Consider the following 12,170-nt stretch of genomic DNA (forward strand, 5'->3'; position numbering starts at 1 on the left):
CTCTATAGTGTGTGTACACCCAAGAGTGCTGTAGGTGGAACAAATGGTAAATGTGTTTTCAGCTTTTTGATGAAGCTCCACACTGACTTCTACAATGGCTTTATCAGTTCACAATCCCATAAGCAGTAAAGAAGTGTTTCCCCTTCCTCACATCCATGCCAGCATTTTCGCTTGTTAGTTTTCTTAGATCTTAGCCATTGAGACTGGGATGAGATTAAATCTCAAGGTAGTTTTCATTTATGGATCCCTGATGGCTGGGTATGTTGAACATTTAAAGAAAATTCTAAGCCCTTTATTTGTAGTGCATCTTTTGAGAACTCTGTGTAGTTCTATGCTCCATTAAACAAAACAAAACAAAACAAACAAAACAAAACAAAAAAAACCCAGGTTGATTGTTGTCTTTAATTGTTAAGTTCTTTAAATATTGTAGTTAATAACCTTCTGGCCAGTATTTAACAAGTGAAGATGTTTTCCCAGTCTATGGACTTTTTTCTTCACTCATTTTATCATATATTTTACTCTATAGAAATTTTTAAATTTCATTAACTGTTATTTATTAATTGTTGGTTTTAGTGCCTTGACTATTGGGATACTGTTCAGAAAATCTTTTTTATTGAGTTCAAGTGTTGTTCCTATTTTCAGAAAACCCTTTTCTGCACCAACAAACTCACATGGGTTCCCTACCTCCTCTGCTAATGAACTCAGGATATCAGGTCTTATGCTGAGGTCCTTGGTCCAGTTGTGTTCTATGCAGAGCGACAGATATGGATCAAGTTTTATTTTTCTACAGGTCAAGGAAACTGTCAGTCTTTTCAAAATGTTCAAATTAAGAAGCCCTTGGTTTCATTGCTTCTCTGTGGGCTTTTTTTTTTTGTTGTTGTTTATATTTCATTAATTTTAGCCTTGATTTTGATTATCTCTTCCCATCTACATTTGCGGATATGGATGTTCACTGACCTTGTTTTCTAAGTACTGTTTCACACTACTATTAACTTGATATCTCACTTTGTTTTGACACAGTGCTGAAAACTCTCCCCTTATGACTGCCTTTCTTGCTTCCCCTAGATTTTTGATGTGTTCTATTTTCAGTTTCATTCAATTCTTATCTTTTAATTTTCTTCTTGATTTGTTCTTTTATATAATTTTGATTTAGTGATATGTTTACCTTCTGTAAGTTTGTGTACATTCAGTAATTCCTAATATTGTTAATATTCAGTTTTATTCCATGATGGTTAGATGCTCCATTTTGGAGCAAGTCTCATGGTTGCTGAGAACATTTATTCTTAATGTTTTGGGAGCAAAGTTCTGTATATGTCTGAGAAGGTCATTTAATTTATGATGCCTTTTAACTTTAGAGTTTGTCTATTTTTTTCCAGATGACCTGTTTATTAGTGATAGTGGAGTACTGAATATTCGCTACCACTGTGTTAGGACTTGATTTATGTTCTTAAGTCTAATAGTGTTTCTTATTTTGAAATTAAATGTTTCTCTCAGGACTAAGCGGATGGTCTTTATCAAACTGCTCACCTCAACGTTCAGAGATCTATGTGGAAAAGGAGGAGGGAAGATTGTAAGAATTAGAGGTGGTAAATGACTCCAAGGGAAGAGTGTTTTAAGACACGATAGGATTGATATACATATGAACTCACAGAGATGACAGCCTGCCTAGTTCAAACTCTGAACACTGAAAAGGGAAAACTGATAAAAAAAAGTCCCACTCTGAACAAAGAAACTGTTTGTAATTGATGCTTACTGTAAATTAGTCATATAAATTATATATATGTATATATTTTCTGAAATATATATTGGAAAATCTTTGAGAGCTATACAAGACAAGTAATACCTCAGTTTTAGATTGTTAAATAAAAATATCATTTAACTATTTATTTACAGCATATATTTGCAGGGATTGATTAGTTAGCTTTCGACTGTGTTTCTGTTACTGAGTCATTTCTGCATAGACTATAAAAGACTTAATGTATATTAAAATAATCACAGTTACCGAGCTTGAAAAATCATTTCCTTTCCTAAACCTTGGGCTTATCACTTAAAAGAAAGACTTTGTATTTTCAGGTTTGTAAATAAAAATTAGTAAAACATAACATGTATCTAGCAAGCTCATATGGGAACCACATACCTACATACTAATTACCAAAAAATAAAAGCTAACCAGAAGACTGAACATCTCACAAGTTCTTCCTCACCTCATGAGCTGTGAGGAAGAGACAGTTGCATCTCATGGTTTCTATCCTCAATGATAGGCAAGGGAAATGAATATCATATAATTAAAATATTAAATATTGAAAAAAAGCATGATGTTTGCCACAAAAGTGCTGTAGATGGATGATATTGAAACTCAGGCTGCGGAATGGAGGGAGGAATAAATCACATCTTCCTTAATATTTGCGGTATTAAATGCTAAAAATCAGCTTTGCATTTTATCTAGGACAACTGTAGTGGGAGGTTTATTGGTGACTAGAGCATGCTGCTGAAAGCCATAATGAGCTGTTGCAAGCTGATGGATTGTGCAATTGTTGCAAAACCAGGATGGAGTCAAGTGGTGTTCCTCAGGGTTCTTTTGAAACTAATAGTGCAAAAGGAGCAAAGAAACTTTTCATACCAGAAGTATGTAAACTCTGAATTTTTTAGTGCCTCAATCTTTCTAAAGTTATGATATATCAAATGTCTATCTAAGCATATTATGTATTTCATCATCAATAACAACTTTCTTGGGAAAACACAGAGAATATTTTATAGCCGTTTCTAGTACATTCAAGATTTGGGCACTTCTGTTCTCCAGTTAGCGCAGAACAGATCACAATGGAAAGCTTCTTGCTGAAAAATATCAGCCCTACCAATTTATTCATACATTAGAATAGTTTGGATGTAGTCTATTTCTCTCAAAAGTCCAAACTATCAAAGCTTAGTCTCCACAATAGTTGGTAGTGTGTATGTTTGTGTGTGTGTGTGCGTGTTGATGTTGTTATTGGAAATTTGAGAGGTAGAACTTAAAGGAAAGTAATTAGGTCTTGATGAAACTAGCCTTAAAAATGATTGTGCATTTTAGGAGTGGGTTAGATCTGGAAGGTCTGAAATACATAACAACAGTAGGTTGCTACAAGGCCAGCCTGTGTTTGGTCTTCCTATACTTGCTCCTTGAGGCTTCTATATCTATCCCATCATGTGATGCCATTTGTATCATTGTGTGGAAGCATCAAGACTCTGCTCAGAGGTGGGCTACAGAGATTTGAATTTAAACCCTCTGCACTTGTATTCATGGTTGAGCCTAGCCTTTAAAGGCTGAACCATTTCTCCAGCCCAACCCTCTGAGTTTGTAAACAAAATAAGTATATTTTTCTTATTGTTAACCCTATATATTTTGTTAGAAAAACATGAAGTGGATATTATACATATACATATATGTAAATGGATACAAATATGTAAATATTATACATAAATAATAAATATTATACATAAATAATAAAATAGTATTTGTCCCAGAAGAAAGGATTGTTCACTCACTCTGACCTTTGGAACACATCCATTGCTTCCTGTTGATTTAGTCAGAAGTTCAAATGTGGTCATAGAGGACAAATTGAATGATGAGGAAAGTTCCAAACCTGTCAAGTATTTTATTTTTAAAGAAGAATTTTTAGGTTACCTAAGACTCTACTTCTACCATAAGTGCACACTTCAACACAAATTTTCATTCACAAAGGGATTACATACATAAGCAAAAATATCAAAATGTTTATAGTAATGTTGAGAGACTTAAATCTTAATTTTGTTCATCACTTCTGAACCATGCAGTATAGACAACTTTATGGATGCTCTTTCCTACCATCTGCATATAAACTAAGACCTAAGACAGATCTAAAACCATGACTCAGAAACTCAGAGAATTTGACAGGCTTCCATCTTTTTACATTTATTTTTCTTCTCCCTCTCCTTCTTTCTTTCTCCCTTCCCTCTCCTCTGCCCTTCCTCCCTGTCTCTCTTTCTTCCTCTCTCTTCCCCTTCCCCTCCATCTCTTCTCTCCATACCCATCCCATCATCTCCCTCCCTTTTTCTCTTTTTCTATCCCCTCATTCCTTTTTCTTCTTTCCCATCACTTTCTCTCTTCTTATACCATCCCTTCACTGCTCTATCTCCCTCTTGTTCCTATTTTCCCTCCACTTTCCTCTTTCGGTTATTTGATAATTGATTTACTTATTGTCATATGCGTGTTCCAATGGATATATAAGGTCAGGATTTCTAAACCATTAAACTATGATTAGAGTGAATGAAGCAATGCTTCATTCATTTGCCAGATAAGGTATAGCCTTTCTTCATTGCCATGAGTATAACATTAAGTCTTTACCAAAAATGATGAAATGCTTGCATGAGATGCCTAATGACTTGGGTAACTTAAGCGATGAATGACTAATCTTCTTGCATGATATAACTTCAGTATTAGAAAGGCCCAAATTCAACTTAAATTTCATTTACCACTTGTGTATTCCTGAGAAAGTTGTTTATAGGTTTAAACCTTCAATTTCTTACATGACAAAAGCTGGTGTTTTAAAATTTTTCATGGATATTAAAAAATGTGTTCTTAATACAAGCCCAATGCTTAGAACATTATATGTGGTTAATAGTAACCAACTTATTGTTTTCATTTTCATGAAGTGAAAGTATCACATTAAGTCTTTTAAATGGTATTAATAAACATGGAAAGACTGAAAAAAGGCCCTTTTTTATATTTTAAAAGGAACTTTTAATACTTTGAAGGATTCTGCTCTGAATTTCTGCCGTAAATATGTATATATTTAATAGTAAATCTTGATTGAGGCTTGTATATTGTTCTAAAATATTTTTACAACCTTTTGCTTGTTTGTGCTTTATACAATTGTTAATTGTTTTATAATATTTTTTGTTTTGACTGTCCTAAAATTTTATAACTGAGGATCTTCTCGTGGGAATTTTTTTAATTAATTTTTTAATTTTTATATTAATTACATTTTATTCACTTTGTATCCCAGCTGTAACCCCTTTCCTCCTCCCCTTCCAATGCTATCCTCCTTTCCTCATGTCCTCCTATGTCCATCTCCAAGTCCACAGATAGGAGAGGTCCTATCTCCCCTTCCATATGACCCTAGCTTATCACATCTCAATCAAACTGGCTGCATTGTCCTTGTCTTTGGATTCTCAAGGCTGCTCCCCCATCCAGGGGCAGCAATCAAAGAGCCAGCTATTGAGTTCAGGTCTTATGGAAAATTTTTTTTAATTTTTTATTAATTACACTTTATTTACTTTGTATCCCCCTTCTAGTTCCATCAGTCCTCCTCTCCCAATCCCTCCCTTCTTTCTTCTTCTCCACCCATGCCCCTCCACAAGTCCACTGGTAAGGGAGGGTTTCTTTTCCTTCCTGCTGATTCTAGTCTGTTAGATCTCATCAGGAGTGGCTGCATTGTCTTCCTCTGTAGCCTGGTAAGGCTGCTCACCCTTCAGGGGGAGGTTATCAGAGAGCAGGCCAATCAGTTCATGTCAGAGACAGTCCCTGTTCCCATTACTATGAAACCTACATGAAGACTGAACCATCATGGGCTACATCTGTGCAGGTGTTCTAGGTTATCTCCATGCATGGTACTTGGTTGGAGTATCAGCCTCAGTGAAGACCTCTGTGTTCAATTTTTTTTTTTTTTTTTTTGGTTCTGTTGCTCTCCTTGTGGAGCTCCTGTCCTCTCTAGATTTTACTATTTTCCACTTCTTTCATATGATTCCCTGCACTCTGCCCAACAGTTGGCCATAAGTCTCAACATCTGCTTTGATATTCTGCAGGACAGAGCTTTTCAGAGGCCCTCTCTGGGAGGCTCCTAACTTGTTCTCTGTTTTCTCCTTCTTCTGATGTCCATCTTTTTTGCCTTTCTGGATGGGGATTGAGCATTTTAGCCAGAGTCTTACCTCTTGATTAGTTTCTTTAGGTGTACAGATTTTAGTAGGTTTATCCTATATTATATGTCCATATGAGTGAGTATATACTGTGAGTGTCTTTCTGCTTCTGGGATAGCTCACTCAGGATGATCTTTTCCAGTTCCCACCATTTACCTGCAAGTTTCATGGTATCCTTGATTTTTATTGCTGAGTAGTATTCCGTTGTGTAAATGTACCATACTTTCTGTATCCACTCCTCAGTTGAGTGGCGTCTTGGTTGTTTCCAGCTTCTGGCTATTACAAGTAAAGCTGCTGCAATCATGGTTGAGCAAATATCCTCAAACACATAGTGAAGATATTTTATAAAGTCGTCTTCCATTTTGTATAGTAAGTTTGTTATAATTTAGCATATTTTATAATAATTGAATCCCCAAAACATGATTGAGATGGAAATAAATAAATAAATAAATAAATAGTTAAAATACATTTTTCCAAATTATTATTAAACACTGTATAATAGAGCAACCATGTAACCATTCCTTTAAAAATCAATAGCCAATAAAGTAACACATAGATAGCAGGATACATAAAAAGACAAAAAAAAATAAATATCAAACAAAAAATAAATATCTATTAGGTAGAAATATTAGAAAGATAACTACTTTTCAGTTTTAGTATGTGACTGACTGTAGTGAAATGTTTAAATATAGACATTATTACAATATGTGTTTAAAATATATTTCTTTCAAGTTCAATTAAAATATTTCATTTCATCAAAAACATTAGAAAATTTTATATAAAAATATTAATAGAGAATTTAAAAATGTATGGGAAGATAAACCACAGAAGATATATATAAACATTAAGAAAATATCTTTAAATATATACAATAGAAATCTTATATCTATGAAAATGATAAAGTAGCTACTGAAAGTGACTTAATTTTGCAATAGTGTTCATTGTATCTCAATAAATTTATGACATGAAATTAACCAATACAATTTTCTGTCAATTCTAACATTTAAACATTTCTGGAATATATACAAATCGTTAAAAGGTAAGATTAAGGCTATTTTGATCAATTAGGAATGGGCAATGATGAGGGCTTCTTTAATATAGATATTTAAAAGCTAAGATTATTAAAAAATATTGTTATCACCAGAAATGTTTCATAAAACAATGAAACAGAGAAGAAAAATCAGAAAGTGACCTGTGTATATTTGGGTGAAATATGATTACAGATGGCATAGGAAAATGATTTTCAGAAAGCAGATTACTTAGTAAATAGTTTACAATGATGATCTTCATAAAAAATACATAAACTCAGTGTACAAATATTTCTTATGATAAAATAAGTTAAGCAAAGTATAAGCTACTGCATATTAAACATATCTTAGAGGCATAGTTATTTTATCAGTTGTATAAAATGATGTTCTCATTGAAACATTTTTCATGTATTTGTCTTAGTTGCTGTTCTATTAATGTGAAGAGACACTGTGATTCTTATAAAAGGAAGCATTTAATGGAAGCCTTGCTTACAGTCTTCGAGGGTTAGTCAGTGATCATCATGGTGGGAGCAGGTAGATACAACCCTGGGGCAGTAGTTGAGAGCATTATGTCCTTATCTGCAGGCAGGGAGGGAGGAGGAAGGGAGGGAAGTAAAAAGAGAGGGAGAGAGAGAGGAAGACTAGGCCTGGCTTGAGCTTCTGAAGCTTCAAAGTCCCAGTGACAAACCTCTTCCAACAAGGACCGACCTCCTTACCCTTCACAAAGTAGTTCTGCTCCCTAAACATTCAAATATATGAGCCTATGAAGACTATTCACATCCAAACCACTACACATGTGTGTATTATCAATTTAAAGCACATTTGTTCCCAATCTGTCTCCTGTCCCATCCCTACTCTTTGTTTTTCTTTCTTTGTAACAGCACCACACATTTGTTTTTAATTGCTGAGTAGTATCCCATTGTGTAAATGTACCAAATTTTCTTTGTCCATTCTTTGGTTGACAGACATCTTGGTTTTTCCCAGATTCTGTTTATTACAAATAAAGCTGCTATGAACATAGTTGAGCAAGTGTCCTTGTTGTATGGTGGAATGTCTTTTGGGTATATACCCAGGAGTGATATAGCTGGATCTTGAGGTAAAGTTATTCTCAATTTTCTAAGAACATGCCAGATTGATTTCCAAAGTGATTGCACAAGTTTACATTTCCACCAGCAATGGAGGAGTGTTCCTCTTTCTCCACACCCTTGCCAACATACACTGTCACTTTGATCTTAGCCATTCTGATCAGTGTGAGATAGAATCTCAGCATCATTTCGATATGCATTTCCCTGGTCAGAAGCAAGTATCATACATATGTGTGTGTGTGTGTGTGTGTGTATGCTTAAATATTTTTACAATGACACTGTAAAAGCATGATCTATGAGTACTAAAGGATACCTTTGCTGTAAGTTAGGAAAGATTTTTCTTGGGATAATATTCCAGCTTAGATTTAAGATATGAGTAATTCTGGAAAACTCAAGTTACTAGAGTAAAGTGTTTTAGGTAGACATAACAGTAAACTTGTGAGAAATTAGCCGGTGCTTACATGAAGGCATCATAGGGATTGATTTGCAGGAAATATAGATTTCTACAGATTCCATTTTTCCAGCCAAAACAAGGAGGTTTGATTTATCTAAACAACATTAGAAAACAGGTGGCCAGTTGTAAATAGGCTATACTACTATTATCACTGGATTTTTAGCAAAGTCCATGAAAATGCAGCATTAATGAATCTGAGAGAAAATATCTCAGTTTGAAACTACCTAAAAGCTATGAGTCTCACTATCTCCTTCAATAGCCTGTTATGTAGAGTCTTTCAGAAGTCCTCTGTGGAAGGCTCCTGTCCTGTTCCTTTTCTTCTCCTACTACCAATGTCTATCCTGTTTGCCCTTCTGAATGAGAATTAACCCTCTTCCCTAGGGTCCTCCTTGTTGTTTGGCTTCTTTAGGACTATAGATTTTAGTATATTTATCTTATATTATATGGTTACTATCATAGTCAAACTTTGAGCAGAATGTAGGAAACATTATGGAAGAAGAGGGAGATTGAAAGACCTGGAGGGGACAGGAACTCCACAAGGAGAACAACAGAGCCAAAATACCTGGCCCTACAGAGACTGATACTCCAACCAATGACCATGCATGGAGAGGACTTAGACTCCCTGTTCAGAGGAAGCCTGTAGACTGCTCAGTTTCCAAGTTTCCCTAGTAAGGAGAGCAGTGTCTGTCTCTGACATGAACTCAGTGGCTGGCTCTTTGATCACCTCCCCCTGGGGGGTGCAGCCTTGCCAGGCCACAGAGGAAGATGAAACACCCAGCCTTGATGAGACCTGGTAGGCTAGGGTCAGATGGAAAGGGAAGAGGTCCACCTCTATCAGGAGACTAGGGAAAGGGCATACGGGGAGAAGAGGAAGGGTGGGGTGGGAATGGGAGGAGACAAGGGAGAAGGCTGCAGCATGGATACAAAATTAATAAATTATAATAAATAAATAAATAAATAAATAAGCAAATAAATTTTTAGAAAGAAAGTACCTTAAAGACCAAGAATAAAATAGGAACAGAATGCTACACTATTTGGTAAGGGTAAGTTCTTAAGGGCAAATACTAATGTGTTTCCCATTGTTTCCTTTTTAAATTAAAGTCCTCTCAGGCACAGGCTAAAGCTCATGAATATTCATCTCTTACATTACTTTTTGAAAAACTAAGATCAAAATTCATCTCAGAATGAGTTGTTTTCAGTTCAAGCCTCCTAGGAACCTTTGACAGATGATGTCTAACGAACAGTAAAGGAATTTCTCCCCAAGTGCCAACATGTTATTGCATTGTGTAATAAGAAGTGTATTACTGCTTCTGAAATTTTTTTCATATCGTATTTGAAAAGTCTAGAATAATATTTTTCTCTCTCTTCTTTCTTCTGCCTATGCCTTTAAGGCTAATGTTACTTTGGTAGGAAGTCTTCTACCACTTTAATCAAGTCACACTAAACAGAACCTTCTAGATGACCATACATCTTCCCTGAAGAGTTTCCAAATTGGTTATCCAATATCAAATGGTCAGCCATCAAATCATATACATATAATGGCATATGTACTGAGCAGGTTGTAGTTATATATATTTAGGAATAAAAAACACAGCAATTAAAGAAAGAGACAATGTGGACTTGAGAACAAGATGATGCATGGGAAGTGTTAGAGGGAGGAAAAAGAAGAAATGATGTAATTATATTTTAATTTCAAAAACTTAAAAAAAACATAAAAGTGAGGAATAGATGAGATATTCTTCAAGTAGGCTCAAGTATTCTCTCCTGTGCTTGCCTTGTTCTTATTAAGTGACATCATTGTAATCCAGAGTTGTCTTATAGTACTAAGCAGTGTATATGTTAAGCCAGGGACATTTTTATCTACCTCAAGTTCCAATGAGAGGAAGAATGCTGAGTAAATATTTGTATAATTAAGAATAAAACGAGAGGGTCAAAAGCAAGTATACAGTGACTTGTGATGACAGTGATCATTCTGTGAATGGACTGTTTTAAACGAGTACATAACCCAGTGGACAATCATGATTATTCTTTAATATTTTTAAAACATCCTGTGGTTTGTGGTACCTTTGGCTTTCTAAGAGCAAACACTAAATTTTAGTTTCAACTTCTATTTTAGAGCAGCTGTTAATTTGGGTTTTATTGATTTTTCAAAATATGTCAAGTGTACCAATCAAAATATTTCATTCATAAGATGATGCTCTGCCTAGCTTTGAAAGATTTTGAAACAAACAAATTTTTAATGTTTATTACTCTTAATTCTGTGCACTGTACTTGGTTCATGTGATCATATTTTTCACATGTCCTATTTGTTCTCTGACTCGGAAACCATGAACATTGCTTTGCTTATTTTTTCTTTTATTCCTTTTTGCATTTGCTTTAGAGTAACAAATATGATGTTTAATCTATAGTTGTTTCTCAGAATGTAGTTGAATATAAAGATAAGTGCATTATATTATTAAGGAATTTGTAGATATTTTCTCAGTTAATAGCCTGTATTAAAGGGAGATATATTAAAGTTAGAAAAAATGAGGGTCTTTATCATGATTTTAAACTAATTAAGTAGGCATTCTTTACAGGAAGATTTTCAAATGATCCTAAAAATATCATCCAGTAGCATCAACCCCAGCTGTCAAATGGGAAGATGGGGAATTTGTGTTTGATGGGTACAACACTTCACTTTGGAGATATTAAAAAGTTCCAAAGAGGAATGGTGAAAACAATAATAGATAAATGAGAATATGCTAAAACCCCACAAGAGTATAGACTTCAAATTGCTCAGCTTGTGTTTATATTAACAGGGGAGTCATAGCTTGCTTACAGGTTATGGATGTAAGAATACTCTATGTATGTAAGACATTTCTTCTCATCATTTGGAAGAACTCTATTATATTCAATGTTCTGTTTCATGAAGAAAAACTATTATTACAAAAAAATTATTAAACAAATGTATTGTTCCCTTGCAGTTTCCAGAATAAAAAGTTGGTCTTGCCCAGCAAATTTGTTTTTAACATTTTCTACTACTTTCTCTTTAATTCTTTTCTATTTTTTTCTATATATGCATTGTAAGAATAGGCATGAACTGAGGGTGAGTTTTTAAAGAACACTGAAGACACCTGTGATGGACTAGAGTAGAAAGGTAGAACAGTTTTTAAAAATCAGAGTACTGGACAAAAGAATCAGTTGATTTTGTGTGCTCTACAAGCTTCTTCTTCTCCTAGACCCTGGATAAGCTTGAGTAGCAGATGTGTTTCCCAACATATAGGGGGAAACAATTATCCCGCTCTTTTCCTTAAGTAATGCACTCAATATGCTTTAAAGACTATAAAATACTGTAAAATATAAGATATTATTATTATTTGTTGGGTATTGCTCTTAATTATTGGCACTGATATTTTTTTTCTGTGTCATAAGATGAATAAAGCAGATAAACAAGGATGGAAGCTCCATTCTATTCTGTGTGCCAAGATATGTCAACCGAGAGATGAGTTGAAACAGAGAGACTGCTATGATTTGGCTTCTTTGATTTCCCTTATGGCTTCTCTCTCAATCTGTCCTGAACAAGCAACTGTCTCAAAATCCTTGAATGCAGATTGATATATATTCAGAGGGGCGGGGGGAGTAGAGTTTTTTTTTTTTTTTATTTCAATCACAGTTACCTTTGGGTTAAGCTCA

General features: G+C 34.6%; 1 protein-coding gene across 1 annotated transcript in view; it reads left to right on the forward strand.

Annotated features, from left to right (window-relative positions):
- Gpm6a (glycoprotein M6A) overlaps nt 1–12,170 on the forward strand; it is a 310,605-nt gene that overhangs the window by 169,352 nt on the left and 129,083 nt on the right. The gene's annotated exons all lie outside the window — the stretch shown is intronic.

The sequence above is a fragment of the Meriones unguiculatus genome, chromosome 4, assembly GCF_030254825.1.
Source record: "Meriones unguiculatus strain TT.TT164.6M chromosome 4, Bangor_MerUng_6.1, whole genome shotgun sequence".
Taxonomy (NCBI): domain Eukaryota; kingdom Metazoa; phylum Chordata; class Mammalia; order Rodentia; family Muridae; genus Meriones; species Meriones unguiculatus.